We start from the raw sequence: 15,687 nt of genomic DNA, 5'->3' as shown, positions 1-15,687 counted from the left end.
AGGGAGCGAGAGTAAAGCAGGGAGGAGAGGGAGGGAGAGAGAGTAAAGCAGGGAGAGACAGGGGGAGGGAGAGAGAGGGTGAGTGAGGGAGAGCGTGAGGAGAGGGGGAGGGAGAGTAAAGCAGGGAGAGACGGGGGAGGGAGAGAGAGGGTGAGGGAGGGAAAGAGTGAAGGGGTGGGACAGGGAGGGAAAGAGTGAGGGGGTGGGCCAGGGAGGGAGAGCTTACCTTCTTCCTTCGCAGGGGTCCATCGGGCCACCTTCCCCCCGTCGCGCTCTCTCTTCCCCCCCAGTCGCTCTCTCTCTTACCCCCCAGTCGCTCTCTCTCTTCCCCCCAGTCGCTCTCTCTCTTCCCCCCCCAGTCGCTCTCTCTCTTCCCCCCCAGTCGCGCTCTCTCTTCCCCCCCAGTCGCTCTCTCTCTTCCCCCCCAGTCACTCTCTCTCTTCCCTCCCAGTGGCTCTCTCTCTTCCCCCCAGTCGCTCTCTCTCTTCTCCCCCAGTCGCTCTCTCTCTTCCCCCCCAGTCGCGCTCTCTCTTCCCCCCCCAGTCGCTCGCTCTCTTCCCCCCCAGTCGCTCGCTCTCTTCCCCCCAAGTCGCTCGCTCTCTTCCCTCCCCAGTCGCTCGCTCTCTTCCCTCCCCAGTCGCTCGCTCTCTTCCCCCCCAGGTCGCTCGCTCTCTTCCCCCCCAGTCGCTCGCTCTCTTCCCCCCCAGTCGCTCGCTCTCTTCCCCCCCAGTCGCTCGCTCTCTTCCCCCCAGTCGCTCGCACTCTTCCCCCCCAGTCGCTCGCTCTCTTCCCCCCCATTCGCTCGCTCTCTTCCCCCCCAGTCGCTCGCTCTCTTCCCCCCAGTCGCTCTCTCTCTTCCCCCCAGTCGCTCTCTCTCTTCCCTCCCAGTCGCTCTCTCTCTTCCCCCCCGTCGCTCTCTCTCTTCCCCCCCCCAGTCGCTCTCTCTCTTCCCCCCCAGTCGCTCTCTCTCTTCCCCCTCCCAGTCGCTCTCTCTCTTCCCCCCCCAGTCACTCTCTCTCTTCCCCCCCAGCCGCTCTCTCTCTTCCCCCCCCAGCCGCTCTCTCTCTTCCCCCCCCAGTCGCTCTCTCTGTTCCCCCCCCAGTCGCTCTCTCTCTTCCCCCCCAGTCGTGCTCTCTATCTCTCCCCCCCGCCCCCCCAGTCACGCTTTCTCTCTCTCTTCCAACAACAACATGCCCTCAAAAGACCCTCGGCACCGCCGGGCACTTCAGCTAGTATAAAAATAAAGGGGATAGACGGGATCTCAAGAATTGGAGGCCCATCACACGATTAAATGTGGATTATAAGATCTTGGCGAGGGTTATGGCAAATCGTTTGAAGGAGGTGTTACCGGAGATAGTTTGGCCCTCTCAGTCCTATGGAGTCATAGGGCGGGACATCGCAGACTCTGTGGTCTCAATCCGAGATGTGATAGAGCTCATGGAAGAAAGTGGGAGGGAGGCTTATGTATTAAAGATAGATCAAGAGAAAGCCTTTGATAGGGTCTCTCATGAGATTTTATTGAAGGTTTTGGAAGCATTTGGTTTCAAGGAAAATTTCATTCAGTGGATAAGAATTTTTTATTCAAACATATTTAGCTGTGTTAAATGTAATGGTTTTTTATCTAAGTATTTTCCGATACAGAGATCAGTGAGACAGGGTTGTCCCCTGTCCCCTGTCCCCATTGCTGTACACATTGGTAGCAGAACCATTAGGTTACATGATGCGAAAGAAACAAGGTGTAGTTGGGATTGTGGTCCCCAGTTCTGGGCTGGTGTCGGTGATACACCAATATGCAGATGACACAACCTTAACATTGAGAAATGGGGAGTCAGTGAGGAAAGCTATGGAGGTAGTGGAGGAATATTGCAGAGCTTCAGGTGCCAGAGTGAATTATAGTAAGTCCCAATGCCTGGTTGCAGGGAGGGGTAGGGGGGGAATGGTTGGGGGTATGTCCCTTTAAGGTGGTGGAGGTTTTGGAAGTTCTGGGGGTGCATATGGGGTGCAAGTAAGACAGGAAGAAGTGGATCGATTAAATTGGGAACCGAAGGTTATGAAAATTAAAAAGATTTTGGGAAGATGGGAAAGAAGGTGGTTGAAAGTGCAAGGAAGAGCGACAGTGGTGTCTGCTCTCCTTCTATCTAAGCTATGGTACTTATTGACGGTGGAGGATATTCCTGAGTGGGCAGAAAAGTCCATCCGAGAGGCTTGTGTGAGGTTTTTATGGGAAGGGAAACCAGCCTTGGTGGCTTACAATACCATCATTGGACGGAGAAATCAGGGAGGACTCAATTTCCCAGATATTGATTTGAAGAAAAAATCCTTTAGAATCAAATGGGTGAAGAGATTTCTTCAGAAGTCAAATACAAGTTTTTGGAAGAGTTGTTTTGAGCATTTTTTTAAACGAAGTGGGATAGGAGGGCAGGGGATATTGTATATGGAATACAATAATATATTTTTGAAATCGATTAAACTTCTCCCTAGGTTTTATAATGGGGTTGTAGAGACTTGGCCTCAATTTTTAGAAAGTGTGCAGTTTATGCCCAAGGGGGCTGAGGACTTTTTAGAACAGCCCTTATTTTTGAATAGGTGGGTCAACATCGAAGGAGAGGTTTTATTTAATCAAGCTTTTATAAAAGCTGGGATTATATCTGTGAAAGATGTATTATACGAGGTGATTCCAGGTTGGTTGCCGGAAGTGATAGTGAGGGACATGGTGTGGGAGGAGGATCAGGAGGTAGAAGGAAAAGCAATAGGAATCATGTATGAGAAGATTGTGAGGACAATGCCACAGGATTGGATGGAAGAAATAAATGCGGAAATCGCCAAAGGAAGTAAAATGTGTCCTGCTTTTCCAAGCTTTGTACTGGAGAAAGGGGGAGAGTTGGTCCAATTTGACAACTGTAATACTCGAGATTTCTATGAGGTATTCAGAGAATGGAGATTCAAGATACCTGCTGGTCAGGAGTTTTGGCAGAGTATATACCCACAGCTGGACTTCAACCAGATTTGGAAGGGAGTGTGGGCGAATTTTAAATGCCCAGAATGGATTGAACTGGATTTCAAATTGGCTCACAACCGGATTTTTACCATGACGGTCTTATGCAAGATTGGACAAGTGGAGGCGGCAACTTGCCCAATATGTGGGACACAGGATGAGACTCTGTCCCATTTACTGGTGTTATATCCGCAGTTAAATGACTTTAATGTCTATGTTTGACAGTTGTGTGAAGCTTTTTTGCTGGGTGGGGGCCGAAGAGCGAGAATGGGAATTCCGTGGGACTCAATTTTGAGATGGGGATTGCAGGAGAGTCTGCCAGAGTCAAGCGGAGCGGCAATTAATTTAATCTTCAGTTTGGCTAGATTCGTGATTGTGCAAAGAAGGAATGCTGTTTTTTAAGGGGAGGAGAATCAATCTAAAAGAGTATTTTAAATATAAGCTAAAAGATCATTATAAGGCTCTGTGGATGTTTTATTCAGAAAGGAATTTAAGGACAGTATTTTACAACCAATTTTTAAAGTACAATCAATTAATATATGTTGCAGGTGACAAATTAAACTTCAGGTTTTGATGTTAAAAGGTGGTGGCGGAATGGCTGTGCAGAGCGGTGGAATTGATTTGTATCATACAATGTAATGATCACGATGTTGTAAATGTTCTTAATGTTCAATAAAGTATAATTTAAAAAAAAGTGTGGAGCACACTTGCCTTAGAATCAGAAGGTTGTGGGTTCAATCCCACTCCAGAGCACATAAATCTAGGCTGATACTCCAGCGGAGTGCTGCGCTGTCGGAGGTGCAGTCTTTTAGATGAGATGTTAAACCAAGGCCCTGTCTGCTCTCTCAGGTGGACATGAAAGATCCCATGGCACCATTTTGAAGAAGAGCAGGGAAGTTATCCCTGGTGTCCTGGCCAATATTTATCCCTCAATCAACATAACAAGAACTGATTATCTGGTCATTATCACATTGCTGTTTGTGGGAGCTTGCTGTGCACAAATTGGCTGCCAGATTTCCCACATTACAACAGTGAACACACTCCAAATTGCATTTCATTGGCTGTAAAGCGCTTTGTGACATCCGGTGGTCGTGAAAGGCGCTATATAAATTATTTTCTTTATATAAATGCAACTCTTGTTTTTCTTTCCTGTTGACATGGATGGGTTATTTTTATTCATTCCAGTCACTTGGCATCTATGCAATATGGGGGGGAGGAGGATATAAATGGAAGCCCCATAACAAAAAGCACAAAGGTAGATGGTAAAACAGTGAAAATTAAAATATTCACCTGAGTAATAAGCTTTTCATAAGCCTGCAGTGCTCCTTAAACCTACTGCCACCTAGTAACCCTGGTTACCCATTTATATGAATGAGAACATAACAATGCAATAGAGGTAGTAATGATGGGAAATGGGCATACAAGACCATTATCACCGGATTTGAATTCCCAATGCATTAAAAAATTACAGAAAATAGGCCAGGTACAAAGGTGGGAAGGGTTCCAGCGTAATGAATCGCTCTGCCCGGAAACCAGGTGGCACAACGCGGAAAATCCAGTCTTTTATCCCTCCAACTTTCTCCGCTCCTCTTCTGAAAGTATTGATTTATGTTGGGGTAATTTCCACAGATGCTAAGTGCCCGGCTCTTTCTCACATGCGAATCTAAGTAATGAGTGCCCGTGAGCTTTTCAATCATAAATTTGATTGGGGAGGGGAGGGGGGGAGCGAGGGTGGGATGCATGGTGGGAGGTAAGCGGGCGCAACACAGCCAAGTCTGTTCCTGTCCACACATGGGCCTGGATTTTGCGGTCGGCGGCGTACCTACGAAGTACGCTGCTGGCATCCGAACAGAATGTGCACTTACCTGATGGGGACCCTCCTTTGCGAATTTGCTGGCAGATACTGCAGAGTAGAGAATGGCCCACAGATGCCAGGGGAGCAGCGTGTGCAGAAGGACTACCTGGGATCACGTGAGCTGGTGCTCCAATCAGGAAACAGAAGCAACACGTCTTTGGGGAATTGATCTTTGAAGCTTTATATTTGGAGAATTGACCTGTGAAGCTTTCTCAGAGCAAGAATAAAAGGAACTAAATAAATCCAAGGAAAAGAGGAGGCAGATTCCAGTAGTTTAAAGGCACTCAGCAGAATCAGGGTGAAATTCAGTTAAATTACGTTCCCATTTCTTTTAAAGAAACACAAATTTAACAACATCCACGTTAAGTCATTAGGTGATTCTGTGTGAATGCCTGTCAATTTGTGCTAATATTCCACAATTTCTCCGAGTACTGTCCCAAATGAGACACTCAGGTTCTACAACTTTATACGTTCCTGGATATCATCTAATTGAAAAAAAAAGCATTTAAAAAAATTCCATTACAGTAATAAAGCATCAGATGAAGATTTTTCATTGACGGGTATCCCCTTACGCTGTGGAAACAGGCCCTGCGCCTGTTTCTTGACAGATCGCAAGTTTGGCATTTAGTGCATGCGCATGTGGAAATCCCAAACTTGTTGCCCATTTCAAAGGCGGTATGACGGCGTACTCACACCCACTGCAAATTTGGCCCCATGATATCTACGCATGTACCTTTTTGAGGAAAGAACACTGAGTAATGATTAGGAAAACTAACTCTTTGCACAACTTTGCTACCACCATGACTGTGATCAGTTAATTTGGCACAAACCAAGCATTAAAGCTGGGGCCTTTTTGGTCTTTATGGCTTAGTGGCATACTGTGCAGTGAATCTGCAAACAGGGAGCCCTCAGAAAATCTGTCAGCAAGAGCAATGCCGTCGTGTCTTTCTCTGAGAATACTTTTCTCAACCCTTATTAGGAAGTAATGACAGGGCTGGAGATTTCAGGGAGCACATTCCAGATGTAGACAGGGAGCCACTTACTGCCCTCCAGTATGATTCGCTGCCAGCATGGCTCAGCCTGTGCCAGCTGGATCCCTTTTCTTGCAGCAGTGGCCCACTTCTCCAGCCTAGTTAGCAGTTCACAGATCTTGGGCAGCACCTCTATACTTTTGTATGTTGCAACCACAGAGCTGGCACGGCCTGCAGTGTAAGTTTTGCTTCACTTGCAACTAATAAATAATCCAGAGAAAAATCTCACTAATTTGTGGAACTTCTACTGGATTGGCTAAAAAATGTATTGCTCCGACACAGTCAATTTTACAGAACTGTACACTAAGTTGCAAATAAAAAGGTTCTCTTCACACGGGAGCTGGAAAGAAAAACCTGCAAAGACTGCAAACCTGAAATGAAAACCAAAAAGGTTAAAAATTGCTAGCAGGCCCATCAGCATCTGGAGAGGATAGATTGCTCAGTGTTTTGGGTAGAGACCCTTGGTCAGAACTGAAACCCATTTCCTTCACTTCCATTTGCTGATGATGGCTTCTGTGCTCTGGACACAGAGGGCTGGGCCATCGGCACGCTTGGTGAACTTACGATTCCGGGAGACGGGACACGGAGACACCAACACCTTCTGAGCATGAAGGGAAGTAGATCCAGAGGGTGCGGCATTATGGGCTACTGGACAGACACGTCACCAGTGGCCTGGATTCCCCGTAAAACAGGCCAGCACAGTTATTATTTTTAATTTTAAACCATCTCATTGGTGTGCTTCATTTTCCTATACTTCCCAGTTATACAAAGGCTTTAGCCTGATGTCTGGCTGGTAAATGTCATTTTCCACAAGACACCAATACAAGCATGCAGAGTGGAGTAGGGTCATTGTGAGCAGGCCGGCCCACACCTGATCTTACGTTTATTTTCAATTTACTTCTAATTGCAGCTATTTACAGTCAATAGTATATTTACAATCACTGAATAGAAGAAACCATTTTCAACTCACTGCCAACACCTTCTACAAACGGTCATTGCAACCAGGACCAGCAGCACCTCGCACTAAACATGACTCCAGTTGTATGCCTGTGCTCAGCGCATTTAATTAAAAAGTAATAAAACTATTTCCAAGCTTCCCTTTCCAGCTCACACTTTGCTGCAAGGTCAGACTTCAATTCTTCCTCATTCTCTTTGTGATTTTCTTTGCTTCAGGCACTGAAGTTAAAAATTTAACAGCATAAAATATGGTGTGAAAACAACAGCTGCCAGTTCACTAATGTGCCAGCTGGCCCTACAAAATCTAAACTGCTTTTGCCTAAAATTACACCTCCTGTCTGCAGCCACCCATAGTCACACACCAGCATACATATACAGAAACTCAGACAGTAACGCTCACATACCCAGACCCAAGGCAACACAGACATGTGGAACAGTTTTATGATTAGTACATTTGAATTTGACCTTTTGTCTGTTGATCTCCGCTCTGTTTTCTTAGACATATCCTGACTTGTTCCGATGTGATCTGTCAAAAAGGGCATCTCCCGTCTGACCATATCGGTTCTCAGAAAGAGCTTCATCACAAAACATTCCTTTTTTTTTAGATCCAATATTGTGTTTTTTTTAAAATAAATTTTCTTTTCACCACTAAATTTACACAGGCACGAGCCACTGTTATAGCGCTCCTTAAATTGCGATTCCAGAAGCCCAGCATCCATGAGCCTGGTGTCCATGCTCTGGCTCCTAGCGTTGCATAGAATCATAGAAACTTACAGCACAGAAGGAGGCCATTCAGCCCGTCGTGCCTGTGCTGGCTCTTAGAAACAGCAGTCGTGCTCAGTCCCACATCCCCGCTTTTTGTCCGTAACCCTGTAAGTTCCTCATCCTCAAGTACCTTCAAGTTCACTTCTCTGGATTGAACTCCAGCTGCCATGCTTCTGCCCATTTCACCATCCTATCTATCACCCTGAAGCTTATAACTGTCCTACTGCTTTACCAAGTTCTGCATCATCTGTTAAATACCCTGCTAAATTTGTTTTCTGTAGCCTGGTGGCTGATTTGTACAATCTGGGTATGCTGCTGGTCTACAGAAAGCAGATTTAACACCGTAATGGCAGAGATCAGGCTGATGGATACCAGGCTTGTGAATGCATAGCTCCCAGAATCTAAATATATGAACATGTACACAACATACGCACAGCTATGTATACACAACTCTCCTGAATAGTGCTCAGTTTGACCACAATGTATAAACAACAGCGGGTTTATAATAGCGCTCTACTCGGAGCTCCGGCACGGCAAGAGAGCCCCAGGTGGGCAGAGGAAACGCTTCAAAGACACCCTCAAAGCCTCCTTGAAAAAGTGTAACATCCCCACTGACACCTGGGAATCCCTGGTCCAAGACCGCACAAAGTGGAGGAGAAGCATCCGTGAAGGCGCTGAACACCTCGAGTCTCTTCGCTGGGAGCAAGCGGAACATAAGAACATAAGAAGTAGGAGCAGGAGTAGGCCATACGGCCCCTCGGGCCTGCTCCGCCATTCAATAGGATCATGGCTGATCCAAACCTAGACTCACATCCACTTCCTTGCCCGCTCCCCATAACCCCTAACTCCCTTATCAGCTAGAAAACTGTCTATCTCCGTTTTAAATTTATTTAATGTCGCAGCTTCCACAGCTCTCTGAGGTAGCAAATTCCACAGATTCACCACCCTCTGAGTGAAGAAGTTTCTCCTCATCTCAGTTTTGAAATGGCAGCCCCTTATTCTAAGATTATGCCCCCTAGTTCTAGCCTCACCCATCAGTGGAAACATCCTCCCCGCATCCACCCGATCAAGCCCCCTCACAATCTTATATGTTTCGATAAGATCGCCTCTCATTCTTCTGAATTCCAATGAGTAGAGGCCCAACCTACTCAACCTTTCCTCATAAGTCAACCCCCTCATCTCCGGAATCAACCGAGTGAACCTTCTCTGAACTGCCTCGAGAGCAAGTATATCTTTTCTTAAATATGGAAACCAAAACTGTACGCAGTATTCCAGGTGTGGCCTCACCAGTACCCTGTATAACTGAAGCAAGACTTCCCTGCTTTTATACTCCATCCCCCTTGCAATAAAAGCCAAGATTCCATTGGCCTTCCTGATCACCTGCTGTACCTGCATACTAACCATCTGTGTTTCATGCACCAGGACCCCCAGATCCCTTTGTACTGTAGCACTTTGCAGTTTCTTTCCATTTAGATAATAACTTGCTCTTTGATTTTTTCTGCCAAAGTGCATAACCTCACACTTTCCAACGTTATATTCCATCTGCCAAATTTCTGCCCACTCACTTAGCCTGTCTATGTCCTTTTGCAGGTTTTTTATGTCCTCCTCACTCACTGCTTTCCCTCCCATCGTTGTATCGTCGGCAAACTTGGATACGTTGCACTTGGTCCCCTCCTCCAAATCGTTAATATAGATTGTAAAGAGTTGGGGTCCCAGCACTGACCCCTGTGGAACACCACTAGTTACTGATTGCCAACCCGAGAATGAACCATTTATCCCCACTCTCTGTTTTCTGTTAGATAGCCAATCTTCCACCCATGCCAGTATATTACCCCCAATCCCGTGATTTTTTATCTTGTGCAGTAATCGTTTGTGTGGCACCTTGTCAAATGCCTTTTGGAAGTCCAAATACACCACATCCACTGGTTCCCCTTTATCCACCTTGTTTGTTATGTCCTCAGAGAATTCGAGCAAATTTGTCAAACATGACTTCCCCTTCATAAAACCATGCTGACTCTGTCCGATTAAATTATGCTTATCCAAATGTCCTGTTACTGCTTCCTTAATAATGGACTCCAACATTTTACCAACAACAGATGTTAGGCTAACTGGTCTATAGTTTCCAGCCTTTTGTCTACCTCCCTTTTTAAATAAGGGCGTTACATTAGCAGTTTTCCAATCTGCTGGGACCTTTCCTGAATCCAGGGAGTTTTGGAAAATTACCACCAATGCATCCGCAATCCCTACCGTTACTTCTCTCAAGACCCTAGGATGTACGCCATCAGGTCCAGGGGATTTATCTGCCTTAAGTCCCATTATCTTACCGAGTACCATCTCCTTAGTGATTTTAATCGCGTTTAGCTCCTCCCCCTCTATAGCCCCCTGTTTGTCCAGTGTTGGGATATTTTTAGTGTCCTCTACTGTAAAGACTGATACAAAATATTTGTTCAGTGTATTTGCCATCTCCATGTTTCCCACTACTAATTTCCCGGTCTCATCCTCTAAGGGACCAACATTCACTTTAGCCACCCTTTTTCTTTTTATATAACTGTAGAAACTCTTGCTATCTGTTTTTATATTTTTTGCTAGTTTACTTTCATAATCTATCTTCCCTTTCTTAATTAATCTTTTAGTTATTCTTTGCTGGCTTTTAAATGCTTCCCAATTGTTAAGTCCGTGAATGATTGAGACACGGACTAGCAGGAGAGAAACAAACAAGTCTTCACTGGTGAAAGGCATAAACGAAACTAACCAACAGAGGCTCTCTAGCGCCTTTTATACAGGGGTGGTCACTGCCGGTACTGCAGACTGAGACCAGTTATTCTCTTAAAGGTACATACACAACAATTCCTCCCCTTTTAGATAAACAGTACATAACATTCATTTAACAACTAATGATAACGAATTACAATCACAATTACTGTTGCTAGATACATTGGTTAAGTTTAAGCAATTATAAGTTCAGTCTTTGAGGAGGCTTCCTGATTCTGTCTGGATAACACCTCTTTGGTGTATCAGGTTCTTCTGGCAATGTTGAGTCAGAATCAATGTCGTTGTTTGGTTCATCTGCTTCCAATATTACCGGTTCTGCGGTAGCTGCAATTGGAACGTCGATTTCATTACCAGGTGTATCAGATCATGGTGTGGAGTTGACATTTTCCAGTGACTCTAGAATCTGGTCAGCATGGCGTCTTACAATGCTCTCCCCAACGTCCACGGTATACATGAGAGGTCCTTGTCGTGTACAAATCGTTCCTGGCTGCCATTTCTCAGTGCGGTAGTCCCGGGCCATAACTGGTTGACCTATCTTAAAACTCCTGGTCGGCCTTTCATTCATATTCTGAAACTGCCTGTTCTCCACATCTCTTCGGACGTTTGGCTTAACCAAATCCAAGCGGCATCGTAGTCTTCGATTGAAGAACATCATGGCTGGAGTTTGGTTGGTAACTGCATGTGTCGCATTCCGGTAGGCAAACAAGAAGTTGTCCACCTTGTGTTGTAGGGGTATATCTTCATTACACATTGCCTTGATAGCCTTCTTGAATGTTTGGACAAACCTCTCGGCCAATCCATTAGTGGCTGGATGATATGGGGCAGATGTGTAATGCTTAAAACCATTGTTCTTTAAGAACCTCCGGAACTCTTCAGACACAAACTGTGGTCCATTGTCAGAGCAAATCTGTTCAGGCAGCCCATTCCTGGCAAATATGGTTCGTAAAACTGCGATAGTTTTTTCCGTGGTGGTTGAGGACATTTTTATTACCTCTGGCCATTTTGAATGTGCATCCACCGCAATTAAAAACATCGAGTCCATGAAGGGACCAGCAAGATCAATGTGCACCCTTTGCCATGGAGATGAGGGCCACTCCCATGGATGCAGAGGAGCTTGTGGTGGGGCGTTTTGGACCTTCTGGCATCCTGCACAGCTCTTGGTCATCTCTTCGATTTCTCTATCGATTCCCGGCCACCACACAAACGCTCTGGCTAAGCTTTTCATTTTTACCCCACCCAGATGACCCTGATGAAGCTCATTGAGCACTCTATCCGTCAACTTAGGTGGAATTACTACTCTGGATCCACACATCAAGGTTCCTCTGCACACTGACAGCTGTTCTCTTCTTGACGAAAATGCTGGCAGCAGTGGTTCGCCATGTGCTGGCCATCCCTTCACCGTTAAATCATAGACCCGTGATAGTGTCGGGTCATTCCGTGTTTCCTTTTCTATGTTTGCATTCGTCACAGGGAGACATTCGACTATGGTCGAGTGGAATAACTCCAAGGTCTTCTTCTTCCACCGTCGGCAACGGTAGACGTGACAATCCATCAGCATTTCCATGCTGTTTAGTTCCCCTGTACTCGATGTCATATTGGTGTGCCCCTAGGAAAAGGGACCATCTCTGCAGCCGTTGTGCTGTCATTATCAGTACGCCCTTCTGAGGGTTGAAAATGGAGACAAGAGGTTGATGATCGGTTAGTAGAGTAAATTTTTGACCGTGCAGATAGTGATTGAACTTCTTCACCCCCCACACTAGGCTGAGGGTCTCTCTGTCAATCTGGGCGTAGTTACGCTCGGCAGAAGTTAACGAGCGTGACGCAAAAGCTATCGGCCTCTCCAAACCATCAAGGAATTTATGTGACAGTACCGCCCCAATGCCGTAGGGAGACGCATCACACGCCAGCCTGATTGGCAGTGCTGGGTTGTAGTGAGCCAATACTTCCTTCGAAGTGATTAAGTCCTTACTCTTCTGAAAAGCACGTTTACAATCATCGCTCCATTTCCATGCTACCCCCGTTCGTGGCAGGGCGTTCAGTGGATGCAGAATTGTCGACAAATTCGGCAAAAACTTATGATAGTAATTCACCAACCCAAGGAATGACCTCAGTTGCGACACATTTTCAGGCGCTGGGGTCTTAACAACCACTTCAATTTTGTCAGGGGACTTATGCAACCCCTCTTCATCAATCACGTGGCCACAATACGATATCTGTTTCTGAAAAAAATTCGCACTTGGGGCGGTTGGCTCGCAGCCCATGTTCCCGTAGTCTAGTGAGCACCTGTTCTAGGCTGTTAAGGTGTTCACTGTCATTTTCACCTGTTACAAGGATGTCGTCCAAGTAACACTGAGTCCCCGGAATCCCTTGCAGGACTTGTTCCATCGCTCTTTGCCATATCGCCGGAGCCGATGCTACTCTGAATACCAATTGATGATACTGGTAAAGACCTTTGTGAGTGTTTATCGTGAGATACTTCCTAGAGGACTCTTCAACCTCCATCTGCAAATATGCTTGTGCTAGGTCAATTTTTGTAAAATGCTTCCCTCCAGACAGTGAGGCGAAGATGTCTTCTATCCTTGGAAGAGGATATTGTACTGTGTGAAGGACAGGGTTCACCGTCACCTTGAAATCCCCACAGATGCGAATCTTCCTTGGCTCTCCGGACTTATTGCTTAACGTTTTCTTCATGACAGGAACGATGGGTGTCGCCCACTCGCTCCAGTCGACCTTAGACAACACGCCCGCCTTCTCCAGATTCTCCAGCTCTGCCTCGACGGCTGGACGAATTGCATAGGGTACTGGTCTCGCTTTGAAAAACTTGGGAACTGCATTCTCTTCTATTTTTAACGAGGCGGTTACGCCTTTAAGCGTGCCCAGTTCTTGTTGAAATACCTCTTTGGCGTTAGCTAAGATTGTTGACAATCGTCCAGGAGTGACGTCTTCATCTTTTTTACCTTCCACCGTCATTGCATGAATGGAATGCCAATCTAAGTTTATCTTCCTGATCCATTCCCGTCCCAATAACGGTGGTCCACCATTCGGCAGTATGTAGAGATACAATTTCCGTATTTTCTTGCCATTGTATTCGACAGGCACCCTTATTTTTCCTCTGGGGTATACTTTTTGCCCCGTATACGTCATCAAGACGATGGATGTCTCTCTCAAGGGTATGTGTGAAAATAGCCGCTCATAGTCTCGTCGATTCATGACGGTTAGCGCTGATCCTGTATCCAATTCCATTTTAACTTGGGACCCTGCTATCGTGAGGGTGACCCAAATGGTTCGGTGATCCTCTTTTGCGATTACATTGTGAAGTTTGAGACAGCTTAATCTCCTGTTCTCGGATTCACTATCGCTCATCTGGTCTTCGGAACTACTGTCCGTCATCTTTTGTACTTTCTTGTACGGTTCCTTAGTAGCCTTTTTGTTGTTGCTGGTCTTCTTCCCAGACCTACAAACTCGTGCAATGTGTCCAATCTTCCCGCATTGTCTGCATATTTTGTCTTTGGACCAGCAGTCCTTCTGGTCATGGTTAGTTCTGCCGCAGCGATAACATTTTGCAAATCCCCGTGTCATTTCGTGGGTGCCGTATTCCTGTGGTTTTTGCTGAATTTCTGCAGCTCCCCTGGCTGCTGCTTCATACGATACTGCCACGCTGAAAGCCTTATCTAGCGTCAGCTCTTTTTCTGCAAGTAACTTCTTCTGTGTTCCTTCACTCAGGAGTCCGCAGACAAATTTGTCCCGTAGGGTATCTGCCAGTCCTGCTCTGAACTGGCAGTGCTTTGATAGCTTGCGTAGTTCCATAAGATACTCAGCATTGCTCTCATCTTTGTGCTGAGTTCTCCTATGGAATTTAAATCTTTCTGCTATCAACAGCGGTGCAGGGTTTAAGTGCTCCTGTAGAACAGCAACAATTTCGTTAAAACTCTTCGCCTTCGGTTTGTCTGGAGTAATCAGATCCCGCAATAGGCTGTACGTTCTAGCGCCCATTACGTTTAGCAATATTGATGCCTTTTTCCCCTCCGCTATTTCATTTGCCTCGAAATATACCTCGACTCTTTCCACATACGTGGTCCAGCCCTCTAATGTATTATCAAAAGCAGTGATACAGCCAGTCTTCGACATCTTGCAAATCTAAAATGGCGCCTCCCGCGCTTTGCCTTCTTCTCCGATTTAACAAAATGGCGCCTCCCGCGCTTTTCCTTCTTCCCCGCTGTTGTTAGCGCTGCTTTCCATGGTTTGTTGCGCGTATTCTTTTTCTTTTATTATTTTCCCGTCGTGGAGCGGACCCTCTGGAACACTTCCCTCCCTCTTCTGAGGTCCGAACGCTGCCCAGCTTCGAAACACCGGCCGCGCCCTGTATGCTCCACCCTCTCTCTCTCTCCTTGCTTCCCGACTCGCTGCCCGGCCCCGTTGCAGCCCAGGAAGGATCAGAGCACTACCTGCCACCAGCACGATTAGCTGGGAAACCACGGACCGAGGAACCCAGCCTGGCTCTGGACAGTCTCTCCTGCAAGTTTTGAAATTGATGATTGATGGTCGACGCCCGTTTCTCGAGTTTCAATGGCCTATTTTTTTTTTTCTTCCGGCTCCGACCTTCTACACGTCGTCGGAGCTGCTGCTGAGTTGCAGGTAAGTTCGTTTCTAACTCGTCGCCAGTGTTAAGTCCATGAATGATTGAGACACGGACTAGCAGGAGAGAAACAAACAAGTCTTTACTGGTGAAAGGCATAAACGAAACTAACCAACGGAGGTTCTCTAGCGCCTTTTATACAGGGGTGGTCACTGCCGGTACTGCAGTCTGAGACCAGTTATTCTCTTAAAGGTACATACACAACACCAATCTTCTATCCTCCCACTAGATTTGGCTAATTTATATGCCCTTGTTTTCAGTTGGATACTGTCCTTTATTACTTTACTTAGCCACGGATGGCTGGCTTTTCTTTTACGCCACTTTTTCCTCAGTGGAATATATTTTTCTTGAAAGTTGTGAAATATCGCCAAGTGCCAAGCGCAAACAGCGGACGGAGCGCATGTCAACCCAAGCACCCCACCCACCCGCCCCTTCAAGCACCATCTGCCCCACCTGTGACAGAGTCTGTAGGTCCCGCATTGGACTAATCAGTCACCTGCAAACTCATTTTTAATGTGGAAGCAAGTCATCCTCGGTTCCGAGGGATTGCCTAAGAAGAAGAGAAGTATAATGAGTGGGAAAGGTGGCCCTTGTTTTTTTTAATACGCGAAAGGAGGGAGCAGATGTTTTTCAAAAAAGAATTTCAGAAAATTTCCTTCCTTTGGCTCCTGAATCA

Source organism: Somniosus microcephalus, chromosome 4 (genome assembly GCF_052327205.1).
Source record: "Somniosus microcephalus isolate GS21.2 chromosome 4, FLI_Smic_1.0, whole genome shotgun sequence".
NCBI lineage: Eukaryota > Metazoa > Chordata > Chondrichthyes > Squaliformes > Somniosidae > Somniosus > Somniosus microcephalus.
This window is presented reverse-complemented; position numbering follows the sequence as displayed.